The sequence below is a fragment of the Hyla sarda genome, chromosome 1 (assembly GCF_029499605.1).
Source record: "Hyla sarda isolate aHylSar1 chromosome 1, aHylSar1.hap1, whole genome shotgun sequence".
Classification (NCBI taxonomy): Eukaryota; Metazoa; Chordata; class Amphibia; order Anura; family Hylidae; genus Hyla; species Hyla sarda.
The window spans coordinates 380,678,625-380,696,445 of record NC_079189.1 but is presented as its reverse complement, the minus strand read 5'-3'; positions in this window follow the sequence as shown (position 1 = coordinate 380,696,445).

The window sequence follows — 17,821 nt, the reverse complement described above, 5'->3', positions numbered from 1 at the left end:
CCCCTTAGGTCTCCCCTTTTCTTTGTCCGGTAACTGCCTCCCCTGGGATGAGGACACCGGGAAAGAATGGAGGGTTTCCTCAACGGGAGGCAGCACAGCAGGAGTGGGAATGGGGAGGGAGGGCAGAGGGCGAAGCCTGGCACGGGGCAGTGTGACACCAGGACGGAGGCCATGAGGAGGCACAGAGGCTTGCCTGACGGGACTGGGAGGGGGGGAGAGGCACTTCCCATGGCAGGCAGAGTCCCAGTTCTTGATCTCCCCGGTGGTCCAATCAAGGGTGGGGGAATGAAGCCGGAGCCATGGCAGACCGAGGAGGACCTCAGAGCCGGGGAGAACGAAGAGCTCAATCCTCTCGAGGTGGGGTCCAATAGACATCAGGAGGGGTTCTGTGCGGTACCGCACGGTGCAGTCCAATCTGGCTCCGTTGACCGCGGAAATGTAGAGCGGCTTGACAAGACGGGTCACCGGGATGCTGAATTTATTCACAAAGGACTCCAATATAAAATTTCCAGAGGCACCAGAGTCCAAGCAGGCCACGGCTGAGAGGGAGGAGTTGGCTGAAGGAGAAATCCGCACGGGCACCGTGAGACGTGGAGAAGCAGACTTAGAACCAAGAGACGCCACACCCACGTGAGCTGGGTGCGTGCGTGCGTTTCCCAGGCGTGGAGGACGGATAGGGCAATCCACCAAGAAATGCTCGGTACTGGCACAGTACAGACAGAGATTTTCTTCTCTACGGCGATTCCTCTCTTCCTGGGTCAGGCGAGACCGATCCACTTGCATGGCCTCCTCGGCGGGAGGCCCAGGCGTAGACTGCAAAGGATGCTGTGGGAGAGGTGCCCAGAGATCTAAGTCTTTTTCCTGGCGGAGCTCTTGGTGTCGCTCAGAAAAACGCATGTCAATGCGGGTAGCCAAATGGATGAGTTCTTGGAGGTTGGCAGGAATCTCTCGTGCGGCCAGCACATCCTTGATGTGACTGGATAGGCCTTTTTTAAAGGTCGCGCAGAGAGCCTCGTTATTCCAGGATAGTTCAGAAGCAAGAGTACGGAATTGTATGGCGTACTCGCCAACGGAAGAATTACCCTGGACCAGGTTCAGCAAGGCAGTCTCAGCAGAAGAGGCTCGGGCAGGTTCCTCAAAGACACTTCGGACTTCAGCGAAGAAGGACTGGACTGTGGCTGTGGCAGGATCATTGCGGTCCCAGAGCGGTGTGGCCCAAGACAAGGCCTTTCCTGAAAGAAGGCTTACTACGAACGCCACCTTAGACCGTTCTGTAGGAAACAAGTCCGACAACATCTCCATATGCAGGGAACACTGAGACAAAAATCCACGGCAGAGTCTGAAGTCCCCATCAAATTTGTCCGGCAGGGACAAGCGGAGGCTAGGAGCGGCCACTCGCTGCGGAGGAGGTGCAGGAGCTGGCGGAGGAGATGGTTGTTGCTGTAGCAGAGGCAGAAGTTGCTGTAACGTGGCGGTCATCTGCGACAGCTGCTGTCCTTGTTGGGCAATTTGCTGCGATTGCTGAGCGACCACCGTGGTAAGGTCAGCGAGACTTGGCAGCGGCACCTCAGCGGGATCCATGGCCGGATCTACTGTCACGATTCGGCTTACGGGTTGTGGATCCGCTGTGTCAGCGAGGGATTGGCGTGGACCGTGCTAGTGGACCGGTTCTAAGAGGCTACTGGTTTTCACCAGAGCCCGCCGCAAAGCGGGATGGTCTTGCTGCGGCAGTAGCAACCAGGTCGTATCCACTAGCAACGGCTCAACCTCACTGACTGCTGAGAAGGCGTGGGACAGAAGGACTAGGCAGAGGCAAGGTCAGACGTAGCAGAAGGTCGGGGGCAGGCGGCAAGGTTCGTAGTCAGGATGGATAGCAGAAGTTCAGGTACACAGGCTTTGGACACACTAAACGCTTTCACTGGCACAAGGCAACAAGATCCGGCAAGGGAGTGCAGGGGCAGTGAGCAGATATAGTCTGGGAGCAGGTGGAAGCCAATTAAGCTAATTGGGCCAGGCACCAATCATTGGTGCACTGGCCCTTTAAGTCTCAGAGAGCTGGCGCGCGCGCGCCCTAGAGAGCGGAGCCGCGCGCGCCAGCACATGACAGCAGGGGACCGGGACGGGTAAGTGACCTGGGATGCGACTCGCGAGCGGGCGCGTCCCGCTGTGCGAATCGCATCCCCAACGGCCATGACAGTGCAGCGCTCCCGGTCAGCGGGACTGATCGGGGCGTTGCAGGGAGAAAGACGCCGTGAGCGCTCCGGGGAGGAGCGGGGACCCGGAGCACTAGGCGTAACAGCTTATATGGACTATGCTGACGTGTTTTGCAAAAAGCAAGCTGAGACTTTACCTCCTCACAGGCCTTATGACTGTCCTATTGACCTCCTCCCGGGTACTACTCCACCCCGGGGCAGAATCTATCCTCTGTCTGCTCCAGAGACTCTTGCCATGTCAGAGTACATCCAGGAAAATTTAAAAAAGGGGTTTATCCGCAAATCCTCCTCTCCTGCCGGAGCTGGATTTTTTTTTGTGTCCAAAAATGATGGCTCCCTACGTCCTTGCATTGATTACCGCGGACTTAATAAAATCACGGTAAAGAACCGCTACCCCCTACCTCTTATCTCGGAACTCTTTGATCGCCTACAAGGTGCCCACATCTTTACCAAACTGGACTTAAGAGGTGCTTATAATCTCATCCGCATCAGGGAGGGGGACGAATGGAAGACTGCATTTAACACCAGAGATGGACACTTTGAGTATCTGGTCATGCCCTTTGGCCTGTGCAACGCCCCTGCCGTCTTCCAAGACTTTGTTAATGAAATTTTTCGTGATCTCTTATATTCCTGTGTTGTGGTTTATCTGGACGATATTCTGATCTTTTCTGCCAACTTAGAAGAACACCGCCAGCATGTCCGCATGGTTCTTCAGAGACTTCGAGACAATCAACTTTATGCCAAAATGGAGAAATGTCTCTTTGAATGTCAATCTCTTCCTTTCCTAGGATACTTGGTTTCTGGCCAGAGACTACAAATGGACCCAGATAAGCTAGCTGCTGTATTAGATTGGCCACGCCCCTCCGGACTCCGTGCTATCCAACGTTTTTTGGGGTTCGCCAATTATTACAGACAATTTATTCCACACTTTTCCACTATTGTGGCTCCTATCGTGGCTTTAACCAAGAAAAATGCCAATCCCAAGTCCTGGTCTCCCCAAGCGGAAGACGCATTTAAACATCTCAAGTCTGCCTTTTCTTCTGCTCCCGTGCTCTCCAGACCTGACCCATCTAAACCCTTCCTATTGGAGGTAGATGCCTCCTCAGTGGGAGCTGGAGCTGTCCTTCTACAAAAAAATTCTTCCGGGCATGCTGTTACTTGTGGGTTTTTTTCTAGGACCTTCTCTCCGGCAGAGAGAAACTACTCCATCGGGGATCGAGAACTACTGGCCATTAAATTGGCACTTGAGGAATGGAGGCATCTGCTGTAGGGATCAAAATTTCCAGTTATCATATACACTGATCACAAGAATCTCTCCTATCTCCAGTCTGCCCAACGGCTGAACCCTCGCCAGGCCAGGTGGTCGTTGTTCTTTGCCCGTTTTAACTTTGAAATTCATTTTCGCCCTGCCGACAAGAACATTAGGGCCGATGCCCTCTCTCGTTCCTCGGATGCCTCGGAAGTAGAGCTCTCTCCGCAACACATCATTCCTCCTGACTGTCTGATCTCCACTTCTCCAGCCTCCATCAGGCAAACTCCTCCAGGGAAGACCTTCGTTTCTCCACGCCAGCGTCTCGGGATTCTCAAATGGGGACACTCCTCCCACCTCGCAGGCCATGCGGGCATCAAAAAATCCTTGCAACTCATCTCTCGTTTTTATTGGTGGCCGACTCTGGAGACGGATGTTGTTGATTTTGTGCGGGCCTGTACTGTCTGTGTCCGGGATAAGACTCCTCGCCAGAAGCCTGCTGGTCTCCTTCATCCTCTGCCTGTCCCCGAACAGCCTTGGTCACTGATTGGTATGGACTTTATTACAGACTTACCCCCATCCCGTGGCAACACAGTTGTTTGGGTGGTCGTTGATCGATTTTCCAAGATGGCACATTTTATTCCTCTTCCTGGTCTTCCTTCAGCGCCTCAGTTGGCAAAACAATTTTTTGTACACATTTTTCGTCTTCACGGTTTGCCCACGCAGATCGTCTCGGATAGAGGCGTCCAATTCGTGTCTAAATTCTGGAGGGCCCTCTGTAAACAGCTCAAGATTAAATTAAACTTTTCTTCTTCTTATCATCCCCAATCCAATGGGCAAGTAGAAAGAATTAATCAGGTCCTGGGTGACTATTTACGGCATTTTGTTTCCTCCCGCCAGGATGACTGGGCAGATCTTCTACCATGGGCCGAATTCTCATACAACTTCAGAATCTCCGAATCTTCTGCTAAGTCCCCATTTTTCGTGGTGTACGGCCGTCACCCTCTTCCCCCCCTCCCTACCCCCTTGCCCTCCGGTTTGCCTGCTGTGGATGAAGTGACTCGTGATCTTTCCACCATATGGAAAGAGACCCAAAATTCTCTTTTACAGGCTTCATCCCGGATGAAAAGATTTGCCGATAAGAAAAGAAGAACTCCCCCCATTTTTGCTCCCGGAGACAAGGTATGGCTCTCCGCTAAATATGTCCGCTTTCGTGTCCCCAGTTACAAACTGGGACCACGCTATCTTGGTCCTTTCAAAGTCTTGTGCCAGATTAACCCTGTCTCTTACAAACTCCTTCTTCCTCCTTCTCTTCGTATTCCCAATGCCTTCCATGTCTCTCTCCTTAAACCACTCATCATTAACCGCTTCTCTCCCAAACTTGTTTCTCCCACTCCTGTTTCCGGTTCTTCTGACGTCTTCTCCGTGAAGGAGATTCTGGCCTCCAAAACGGTCAGAGGAAAAAAAATTTTGGGGGTGGATTGGGAAGGCTGTGGCCCAGAAGAGAGATCCTGGGAACCTGAGGACAACATCCTAGACAAAAGTCTTGTCCTCAGGTTCTCAGGCTCCAAGAAGAGGGGGAGACCCAAGGGGGGGGTACTGTTACGCCAAGCGCTCCGGGTCCCCGCTCCTCCCCGGAGCGCTCGCAACATCCTCGCATTTGCAGCGCCCCGGTCAGACCTGCTGACCGGGTGCGCTGCAATACCTCTCTCAGCCGGGATGCGATTCGCGATGTGGGAGGCGCCCGCTCGCGATGCGCATCCCGGCTCCCGTACCTGACTCGCTCTCCGTCAGTCTTGTCCCGGCGCGCGCGGCCCCGCTCCTTAGGGCGCGCGCGCGCCGGGTCTCTGCTATTTAAAGGGCCACTGCGCCACTGATTGGCGCAGCAGGCTTAATTAGTGTGTTCACCTGTGCACTCCCTATTTATACCTCACTTCCCCTGCACTCCCTCGCCGGATCTTGTTGCCATTGTGCCAGTGAAAGCGTTTCTTTGTGTGTTCCTAGCCTGTGTTCCAGACCTCCTGCCGTTGCCCCTGACTACGATCCTTGCTGCCTGCCCTGACCTTCTGCTACGTCCGACCTTGCTCTTGTCTACTCCCTTGTACCGCGCCTATCTTCAGCAGTCAGAGAGGTTGAGCCGTTGCTGGTGGATACGACCTGGTTGCTACCGCCGCTGCAAGACCATCCCGCTTTGCGGCGGGCTCTGGTGAATACCAGTAGCAACTTAGAACCGGTCCACCAGCACGGTCCACGCCAATCCCTCTCTGGCACAGAGGATCCACCTCCAGCCAGCCGAATCGTGACACAGATGCAATAACTGATAATAACGGATGAAAGCTAATTACCATTATCCATTATTTTTAATGTTTTTTTTCTTTAAAAAAAACCTGACGTTGTTCATGCGTTATCATCCGTTATTACCAGTTACATCCGTTTTTTTCTCTATCAGGTTTTTAACCCTTTTTTGTAAAGCTGTACTGAGCATGCTCAGTGCAAAAAAATGGATGTTAAAAATACTGACAATAACTGATGACAATGGATGTTGTTTTTTGAACATCCGTTCCCATAGACTTCAATGTTAAATTTTAACGTCCGGTTTTTCAAAAAAAATTTTGGGCTGGACAAAAATTAGTGCATGCACCGTCTTTTGTGCCAGCAAAAATAACTGACATTAGTAAAAACGGACATAACTGATGCAAAGGATGTTCAAAAAGTCCCACTGACATGAATGGGATTTTTTAATGGTCGTTTTCAGGACTTTTCGCCGAGAGTAATAACAGAGGTTTTTACAGGAAGATACCTGTAGTGTGAAAGGGGTCTAATACTGTTTAATCCTCAGACAGTGTCTAGAAAGCCTAAAAGTGCACCAGATTTATTATAGCTCTTTTATTCAGCAAGATATAAAGTAGGGAATAGGCACAATATTATTTCACAAATATAGGAAAAGCATTGATCATTTATAGCTTTGTATCTTTATTGTAATCTACCCTTTTGAAGGCCACATTATACCATGTATTATGTCGACTTCAATCTAATAATGAATTACTTAGCTTTATTTAGTTACTTAGTTGATTATCCAGGTTGAACAACTTGGTCACTTTTGTTATGTTCACCCAGGTTATGCTGTGAGGTGAGCAATTCTTCCATATATTCCCCTTTTACTTTTCCTACCTACCATATTGCACAAATCAATGTGGTGTATTGTTACGCCTAGCGCTCTGGGTCCCCGCTCCTCCCCGGAGCGCGTACGGCGTCTCTCTCTCCGCAGCGCCCCGGTCGGTCCCGCTGACCGGGAGCGCTGCACTGTCATGGCCGTCGGGGATGCGATTCGCACAGCGGGACGCGTCCGCTCGCGAATCGCATCCCAGGTCACTTACCCGTTCCCGTCCCCTGCTGTCATGTGCTGGCGCGCGCGGCTCCGCTCTCTAGGGCGCGCGCGCGCCAGCTCCCTGAGACTTAAAGGGCCAGTGCACCAATGATTGGTGCCTGGCCCAATTAGCTTAATTGGCTTCCACCTGGTCCCTGACTATATCTGACCTCCTCCCATGCACTCCCTTGCCGGATCTTGTTGCCCTTGTGCCTAGTGAAAGCGTTTTGTGTGTCCAAAGCCTGTGTACCAGAACTTCTGCTATCCACCCTGACTACGAACCTTGCTGCCTGCCCCGACCTTCTGCTACGTCCGACCTTGCTTCTGTCTACTCCCTTGTACCGCGCCTATCTTCAGCAGCCAGAGAGGTTGAGCCGTTGCTAGTGGATACGACCTGGTCACTACCGCCGCAGCAAGACCATCCCGCTTTGCGGCGGGCTCTGGTGAAAACCAGTAGTGACTTAGAACCGGTCCACTAGCACGGTCCACGCCAATCCCTCTCTGGCACAGAGGATCCACCTCCTGCCAGCCGGCATCGTGACAGTAGATCCGGCCATGGATCCCGCTGAAGTTCCTCTGCCTTATATCTCTGATATCACCACGGTGGTCGCCCAGCAATCCCGACAGATCGCCCATCTAACCCACCAGCTGTCGGAAGTGTCCACCATTGTGCAGCAACTTCAGTCGCAACTTCTGCAGCAATCATCTCCTCCGCCAGCTCCTGCACCCCTTCCGCAGCGAGTGGCCACTCCTAGCCTCCGCCTGTCCTTGCCGGACAAATTTAATGGGGACTCTAAGTTTTGCCGTGGCTTTCTTTCGCAATGTTCCCTGCACTTGGAGATGATGTCGGACCAGTTTCCTACTGAAAGGTCTAAGGTGGCTTTCGTAGTCAGCCTTCTGTCTGGAAAAGCCCTGTCATGGGCCACACCGCTCTGGGACCGCAATGACCCCGTCACTGCCTCTGTACACTCCTTCTTCTCGGAAATTCGAAGTGTCTTTGAGGAACCTGCCCGAGCCTCTTCTGCTGAGACTGCCCTGCTGAACCTGGTCCAGGGTAATTCTTCCGTTGGCGAGTACGCCATACAATTCCGTACTCTTGCTTCTGAACTTTCCTGGAATAATGAGGCCCTCTGCGCGACCTTTAAAAAAGGCCTATCCAGCAACATTAAAGATGTTCTGGCCGCACGAGATACTCCTGCTAATCTGCATGAACTCATTCATCTAGCCACTCGCATTGACATGCGTTTTTCTGAGAGGCATCAAGAGCTCCGCCAGGAAAAAGACTTAGATCTCTGGACACCTCTCCCACAGTCTCCATTGCAATCTGCGCCTAGGCCTCCCGCCGAGGAGGCCATGCAAGTGGATCGGTCTCGCCTGACCCTGGAAGAGAGGAATCGCCGTAAGGAAGAGAATCTTTGTCTGTACTGTGCCAGTACCGAACATTTTTTGGTGGATTGCCCTATCCGTCCTCCACGTCTGGGAAACGCACGCTCGCACCCAGCTCTCGTGGGTGTGGCGTCTCTTGATGCTAAGTCGGCTTCTCCACGTCTCACGGTGCCTGTACGGATTTCTTCTTCAGCCAGCTCTTCCCTCTCAGCCGTGGCCTGCCTGGACTCTGGTGCCTCTGGGAATTTTATTCGGGAGTCCTTGGTGAATAAATTCCGCATCCCGGTGACCCATCTAGTCAAGCCACTCCACATTTCCGCGGTCAACGGAGCCAGGTTGGATTGCACCGTGCGTTTCCGCACGGAGCCCCTCCTAATGTGCATCGGACCTCATCATGAGAAAATTGAGTTTTTGGTCCTCTCCAATTGCACTTCTGAAATTCTCCTTGGACTACCCTGGCTTCAACACCATTCCCCAACCCTGGATTGGTCCTCAGGGGAGATCAAGAGCTGGGGTACCTCTTGCTTCAAGGACTGCCTTAAACCGGTTCCCAGTACTCCCTGCCGTGACCCTGTGGTTCCTCCTGTATCCGGTCTCCCTAAGGTCGTTATGGACTCTGCCCGCCTTAAGAAGTGCCTCTCCCCCCCTCCCAGTCCAGTCAGTCAAGCCTCGGTGCCTCCTCGTGGCCCTCGTTCTGATGTCACACTGCCCCGTGCCAGGCCTCGCCCTCTGCCCTCCCTCCCCATTCCCACTCCTGCTGTACTGCCTGCCGTTGAGGAATCCCTCCATCCTTTCCCGGTGTCCTCATCCCAGGGGGGGCAGTTACCGGACAAAGAGAAGGGGAGACCTAAGGGGGGGGGTACTGTTACGCCTAGCGCTCCGGGTCCCCGCTCCTCCCCGGAGCGCGTACGGCGTCTCTCTCTCCGCAGCGCCCCGGTCGGTCCCGCTGACCGGGAGCGCTGCACTGTCATGGCCGTCGGGGATGCGATTCGCACAGCGGGACGCGCCCGCTCGCGAATCGCATCCCAGGTCACTTACCCGTTCCCGTCCCCTGCTGTCATGTGCTGGCGCGCGCGGCTCCGCTCTCTAGGGCGCGCGCGCGCCAGCTCCCTGAGACTTAAAGGGCCAGTGCACCAATGATTGGTGCCTGGCCCAATTAGCTTAATTGTCTTCCACCTGGTCCCTGACTATATCTGACCTCCTCCCATGCACTCCCTTGCCGGATCTTGTTGCCCTTGTGCCTAGTGAAAGCGTTTTGTGTGTCCAAAGCCTGTGTACCAGAACTTCTGCTATCCACCCTGACTACGAACCTTGCTGCCTGCCCCGACCTTCTGCTACGTCCGACCTTGCTTCTGTCTACTCCCTTGTACCGCGCCTATCTTCAGCAGCCAGAGAGGTTGAGCCGTTTCTAGTGGATACGACCTGGTCACTACCGCCGCAGCAAGACCATCCCGCTTTGCGGCGGGCTCTGGTGAAAACCAGTAGTGACTTAGAACCGGTCCACTAGCACGGTCCACGCCAATCCCTCTCTGGCACAGAGGATCCACCTCCTGCCAGCCGGCATCGTGACATGTATGCATAAGCATGAGTTGCCCGGCATAGCTTATGAATAGGAAATCTAGTGTCAAGCTTAATAATTTAGTACTTTGGCAGCTTCACTATCCATGGTAGAACTGCCAAGTTAAATATTTCACATTTACAATGTAATTACATCTCAGGGAAAGTAATGTTACAAACATGCTGGTTTTATACATTAAGCAAACTTTAAGGGCCACTAAACCTGAAATGCAGCAACTCAACTTGAGATGCCATCTTACATAGAAACAAGAGATGAATGTTGCTTTGCCAAAACTCTAGAAGAGGTATACTGCTAAATATAATTTATTAAACGTCATTTTAAGTTTTTCCATCTGAATTGTACTACAGCTTGCATGAAAAACACTGTCTGCACCTTCATTAAACCTAAATCCTTAAATATTCCTTAAGGAATTGAGTAGACATTTCCTGTTGTCTGTAGCTAACCTGTTAGCTTTGACATGCAGACTAAGACATTATGAGCAGACTCATATCATTATCATGAGGAGATGGATATGTTTATAAGTCAAAATTACAATTATTTATCCAAATAATCTCTGTATGCATCGCTCATGTGACTCTCTGGCCTTGGGCAGCCATATCAACCAACTGGTCCTTTGCACATTAGCCTGACCTAAAAGCTAACGTGTTTCTGCCTAGCTTTTACATATTTTTTTTGTATCATTTTAATCATGTTATAATAAAAAAAATTTAATTAATTTATTTTTTTCCTTTTTTCTTCGAACCTGTTCACACCAGGTATGTGGCCTGGATCATTCCTCCATGCTTCCTGATTGTTAATGATGTTCCTTGAGGTGTTACTGCATTATATGGTGAGATGTTTTTTTCCTTACATTGAATAATTCCCCCCCCCCCCAATATGTATTACATACAATATATTTTTGTATTCTGCAAAAAAGGTCCCTGCCCTTCAGAGGTTGCAGTGTAAAAGGATCATTTATAATTTTATTTTTATATTATTGTTATTATGTCAGAAGGACTATGAATGTTTCTGTGACGTTGCCGCAAGCAGTAAAAGGGCAGGTTGGGGCAGCAAAGACTATAAAAAAAAGTGTCACTCACATGTAAATGTCAAGAAGACTTGGTGGGACTTGCAATCTTATGTATAATGAATACCATTTAAAACAGGGTATACCACAGAAAATAGGCTGGAGGCAACGGGTGTCACATGTATTGAAAAGCAAGAGCTGTATTCATCATTCTGATCTACAAATTATAGGTTATGTTTCTCAAATAATGAGCAATGTTTGTTAGACTGTCATTCTCCTAGTGATCATTCTGTATATTCTCCAGCTTGTGTTTCACCATTAAATAATATAGCTCTTACTATAATGTTATAACATTCATCTTATAGTGCATCTATAGACTTTTAATGGTTAAACCTGGCTGGTATATGTCTGTATACAGGGGCGGACACAGACAGTAGAGGGCCCCTGTGCAAAGAATGTGCCTTAAAAGTACTATGCCATAAAATTGCACTGCAACTCACATTAATCTACAGCATTAGGTAGGCAACAGTTCCCCCACATTAGGTAGCATAGTTTTCCGATATTAGGTAGCATAGATTCCCCACAGTAGGTAGCATAGTTTCCCCACATTAGGTAGCATAGATTCCCCACATCATGTACCAGTTTCCCCACATTAGGTAGCATAGATTCCCCACATTAGGTAGCAGTTTCAACACATTAGGTAGCATAGCCCCCCCCCCCAACACACAGACAGACACACACACACACACACACACATAGACACACTAACAGTGTTGCAAAAAAGGATGTAGTTAGCCACCTATTGTGCAAGTTCTCCCACTTAAAAGGTTTGAGAGAGGCCTGTAATTTTGATCATAAGTATACCTCAACTATGAGAGACAAAATGAGAGAATAAATCCATAAAATCACATTGTCTGATTTTTAAAGAATTCATTTGCAAATTATGGTGGAAAATAAGTATTTGGTCACTTACAAACAAGCAAGATTTCTGGCTCTCACAGACCTGTAACTTCTTCTTTAAGAGTCTCCTCTGTCCTCCACTCGTTACCTGTATTAATGGAACCGGTTTGAACTTCTTATCAGTGTAAAAGACACCTGTCCAAAAACACAAACAGTCACACCACAAACTCCACTATGGCCAAGACCAAAGAGCTGTCAAAAGACACCAGAAACAAAATTGTAGACCTGCACCAGGCTGAGAAGACTGAATCTGCAATAGGCAAGAAGCTTAGAAATCAACTGTGGGAGCAATTATTAGAAAATGGTAGACATACAAGAACACTGATAATCTCCCTCGATCTAGGGCTCCACGCAAGATCTCATGCCGTGGTGTCAAAATGATTACAAGAACGGTGAGCAAAAATCCCAGAACCACATAGGGGACCCAGTGAATGACCTGCAGAGAGCTGGGACCAAAGTAACAAAGGCTACCATCAGTAACACACTATGCCACCAGGGACTCAAATCATGCAGTGCCAGATGTGTCACCCTGCTTAAGCCAGTACATGTCCGAGCCCATGTGAAGTTTGCTAGAGAGCATTTGGATGATCCAGAAGAGTATTGGGAGAATGTCATATGGTCAGATGAAACCAAAGTAGAACTTTTTGGCTAAAACTCAACTCGTCCTGTTTAGAGGTGAAAGAATGCTGAGTTGCATCCAAAGAACACCATACCTACTGTGAAGCATGTGGCTGGAAACATCATGCTTTGGGGCTGGTACCAGGACGACTCATCCGTGTAAAGGAAAGAATAAATGGGGCAATGTTTTATGAGATTTTGAGTGAAAACCTCCTTCCATCTGCAAGGGCAATGAAGATGAAACCTGGCTGGGTCTTTCAGCATGACAAAGATCCCAAACACACTGCTCGGGCAACGAAGGAGTGGCTTAGTAAGAAGCATTTCAAGGTTCTGGAGTGGCCTAGCTAGTCTCCAAATATCATCCCCATAGAAAACCTTTTTAGGGAGCTGAACGTATGTGTTGCCCAGCGACAGCCCAAAAACATCACTGCTCTAGAGGACATCTGCATGGAGGAATGGGCCAAAATACCAGCAACAGTGTGTGAAAATCTTTTGAAGACTTTCTTGTGAAAACGTCTGACCTCTGTCATTTCCAACAGAGGCATTTATATAACTTTCTATTTGCGCATCGGAAATGATGCGCAAATAGAAAGTTATATAAATGCCGCTGGATGCCGACACGCCATACCCACTGTCCTCTTGATAAAGCTAGGTTGCCTAGCGAAACGTCGAGGCAGGGTGTGTTTATTTTAGGCAGGAGTGTGGATTGTGAAACCAAAACTGGCTCAGATAAGCGATATATAGCTACTGTATCACTGACGATAATCAGCAATACAAGCTGAAAGCAGTACAACAGCACTACCTAGTGGGCTAAAACCCAAAGTGTCCTACCACACTATCTGATAATTTTAAAGTTTTTTCTTGTTCTTTTTGGTGTGTAATAATGAATTTTAGAAATGTTAATAAAAGTTATATTTTAGGTGGGTCTTTAGTTTGAGGGTAGTTTTCCCCGGAGGGGCAACCCTCCATAAGGGGATTGGATTTTGTGTCTACCGAAAAGTATCTCCTGTCCGTTGTGCCCAGGCTGTAAAAAAAAAAAAAAAAGATAACAAACTTTAACTCATCAACCATCCTCTGTTCCCCTGTAGCACCGCTACAGCTGTTCGGTCCTCCGGTCCAGTCTTCTTCCTTCTTCCGTGTGCACGGATCGTCACACTGCACTCAGCCTATCACCGGCCGAGGCAGGACATTGTTGCAGCTGGTGATAGGCTGACCGCAGTGTGACGATCACGGACAAGGAAGAAGGAAGAAGACTGGACTTGAGGATCGAACAGCTGTAGCGGCACTATGGGGGAACAGAGGAAGGTGAGTTTAAGTTTCTTTCTACAGCTGGAACCTGAGGCCTTAAGGTGGAGGGAATTATGGACAGTTCCAAAAACCAGGCAATTTTGACTCATATGCTCCAGTTGTCTGTTAGAAAGCTGAAGAGAAAATATAACTTGCAGCACAAAATTGGCCTAAAGGTGCTTCCACAAAGTATTAGTTTAACCACTTAAGGACACATGGCATACAGGTACTCCCTCGTCCCCTGGTTCCTAAGGACACAGGGCATACCTGTACTGATATCCGATACCCCGATATCTTAAATGCCTTTCAAGGCAGCACAGGAGCTGCGCTCGCTTCAGAGCAATGAGTGGCAGCTACCATCAGTAACCAGACACGTACTGCTTATGGCGGGCAGCGATCCCTCCGCTGCCCGGCATTTAAACCTTTAAATGCTGTGATCAATAGTGATCACTGCATCTAAAGTGAAAGTAAGAGGTTGCTGGTAGCTCAGTGGAGATTACGAATTCCATGAGCTAAAATGGAGGCGGAGGGTCCCTGCCTCCTGCCGCCGATTGACTGATGTAGCCTGGTCTTAGCCAGGCTATATCAGTGGAATGCCGATCTTACTGTGTAATGCTATGCCTTAGGCATAGCATTTTACAGTAAGTGCAATCTAATGATTGCATATAAAAGTCCCCTATGGGGACTTAAAAAGTGTAAAATAAAAAATAAAAATTAAGTCTCTAAAATTATATAAAACCCCCTCCCCTAATTAGAAATAAAATCACCCTTATTTTCCCATTTTACGAAAAAAAAAAAAAAAAATTTACATTTAGTATTGCCACATGCCTGAATATCCAAACTACTAAAATATAATGTTTATGACCCCACACGGTAAACAGCGTAAACATAAAAAAAGATGCCAAACAACAGATTTTTTATCGTTTCATATATCATAAAAAATGTATAAGGAGTCCCATCAAAACAACAATGCTACTGATAAAAACTACAGATCATGGCGCAAAAAATTAGCCCTTAGACATCCTCGTATTAAAAAAGTTATAGGGACAATTTTATGCACACCCATTTTGTTAAATAAAATTGCAGTAGTACAATATTAGAAAAACTTTATAAATCAGGTATTGTTTTAATTGCTTTGAACTACAGAATAAAGGTAATGGGGTTTATTTACTAATGTGATCCCGTCTCTTTTTATCGGGTTTTGCTCCCAAATTGTGTCGCATGTTCCATGCGACACAATTTGCGACCAAATAAAACAAAACCCTCCTTTTTACATGGAAAACCCGAAAAGGGGCGTTGCCACAGGAGAAAGTGGGCGTGACCCCAAGAAAAGGGGCTTGTTCCCAACAGTTTTGAAAAATCCCAACATATTTACTGAGGTTTCCACAGAAAATGTGGTGGATTTGAGGTGAGGAAAAACCGACAGATCAGAACAGTTGTAAAAAAAAAAGCAAAACTTAGGAAAAAGTGCAAAATGTAGGGAAACCTTAGTAAATATCTTGGGAAAATACCTGTCGGAAATCAAAACCCACAAAGAAAACTACACTACACTCTTAGTAAATAATCACCAATGTATTATTTTTGCCATAAAGTGCACTGCATAAAAACCAAATCCCTTCATGTCATCTCCTGACTTTATTAAAGAGGGCGATGGGCACCGCTGAAATAATAAACGTGGGTGCAAAGAGGTTGCCCAAACATGAGACAAATGAAAGAAAAGGGAAAGACTGGCAACCACAGAGAATGCACACCAACATATGTACAAATAAATATAAATATTACTTTATTAGAAAAACCACAAAGGGGGAAACCATCTTAAAAACACTTAAAAACACATATTAATACACAGAGAGAAGGGACGTGACCCTACCTCAACCCCCTAACCAACGCTCAATAGCGTGTCGGCAGGAAACTGTCCGCAAAATCAATACAAGTAAACCCTGCCAAGTCAACTAAAGATGATACTGTTACGCCGAGCGCTCCGGGTCCCCGCTCCTCCCCGGAGCGCTCACGGCGTCTCTCTCCCTGCAGCGCCCCGGTCAGTCCCGCTGACCGGGAGCGCTGCTCTGACATGGCCGTCGGGGATGCGATTCGCACAGCGGGACGCGCCCGCTCGCGAATCGCATCCCAAGTCACTTACCCGTCCCGATCCCCTGCTGTCATGTGCTGGCGCGCGCGGCTCCGCTCTCTAGGGCGCGCGCGCGCCAGCTCTCTGAGACTTAAAGGGCCAGTGCACCAATGATTGGTGCCTGGCCCAATTAGCTTAATTGGCTTCCACCTGCTCCCTGGCTTTATCTGATCACTGCCCCTGCACTCCCTTGCCGGATCTTGTTGCCTTAGTGCCTAGAGAAAGCGTTTACTGTGTTTGTCCATACTGTGTACTTGACCTCCTGCTATTGCCATATTGACTACAATCCTTGCTGCCTGCCCCGACCTTCTGCTACGTCCGACCTTGCTCTTGTCTACTCCCTTGTACCGCGCCTATCTTCAGCAGTCAGAGAGGTTGAGCCGTTGCTAGTGGATACGACCTGGTTGCTACCGCCGCTGCAAGACCATCCCGCTTTGCGGCGGGCTCTGGTGAAAACCAGTAGCAGCTTAGAACCGGTCCACTAGCACGGTCCACGCCTATCCCTCTCTGGCACAGAGGATCCAACTCCTGCCAGCCGAATCGTGACAGTAGATCCGGCCCTGGATCCCGCTGAGGTTCCCTTGCCAGCTGTCTCTGACCTCACCACGGTGGTCGCCCAGCAATCCCGACAGATCGCCCATCTAAGTCACCAGCTGTCGGAAGTGTCCACCATGGTGCAGCAACTTCAGTCGCAGCTACAGCATCTGCAACAACAGCTACCATCTCCTCCACCAGCTCCTGCACCTCCTCCGCAGCGAGTGGCCGCTCCTAGCCTCCGCTTGTCCCTGCCGGACAAATTTGATGGGGACTCTAGACTCTGCCGTGGATTTTTGTCTCAATGTTCCCTGCATATGGAGATGTTGTCGGACTTGTTTCCTACAGAACGGTCAAAGGTGGCGTTCGTAGTGAGCCTTCTTTCAGGAAAGGCCTTGTCTTGGGCCACACCGCTCTGGGACCGCAATGATCCTGCCACAGCCACAGTCCAGTCCTTCTTCGCTGAGGTCCGTAGTGTCTTCGAGGAGCCTGCCCGAGCTTCTTCTGCCGAGACTGCCCTGCTGAACCTGGCCCAGGGTAATTCTTCAGTGGGCGAGTACGCCATCCAATTTCGTACTCTTGCTTCCGAATTATCATGGAATAACAAGGCTCTCTGCGCGACCTTTAAAAAAGGCCTATCCAGTCGCATCAAGGATGTGCTGGCCGCACGAGAGATTGCTGCCAACCTGCAAGAACTTATCCATTTGGCCACCCGCATTGACATGCGTTTTTCTGAGAGACATCAAGAGCTCCGCCAGGAAAAAGACTTAGATCTCTGGGCACCTCTCCCACAGTCTCCGTTGCAATCTACGCCTGGGCCTCCCGCCGAGGAGGCCATGCAAGTGGATCGGTCTCGCCTGACCCAGGAAGAGAGGAATCGCCGTAGGGAAGAAAATCTTTGTCTGTACTGTGCCAGTACCGAACATTTCTTGGTGGATTGCCCTATTCGTCCTCCACGTCTGGGAAACGCACGCACGCACCCAGCTCTCGTGGGTGTGGCGTCTCTTGGTTCAAAGTCTGCTTCTCCACGTCTCACGGTGCCCGTGCGGATTTCTCCTTCAGCCAACTCCTCCCTCTCAGCCGTGGCCTGCTTGGACTCTGGTGCCTCTGGGAATTTTGTTCTGGATTCTTTGGTGAATAAATTCCGCATCCCGGTGACCCGTCTCGTCAAGCCGCTCTACATTTCCGCGGTCAACGGAGTCAGGTTGGATTGCACCGTGCGTTACCGCACAGAACCCCTCCTGATGTGTATTGGACCCCATCACGAAGTCATTGAGTTCTTCGTCCTTCCCAACTGTACCTCTGAGGTCCTCCTCGGTCTGCCATGGCTCCGGCTTCATTCTCCCACCCTTGACTGGACCACTGGGGAGATCAAGAATTGGGGCCCTGCTTGCCACAAGAAATGCCTCTCCCAGTCCCGTCAGGCAAGCCTCAGTGCATCCTCATGGCCCCCGTCCTGGTGTCTTCCTGCCCCGTGCCAAGCTTCACCCTCTG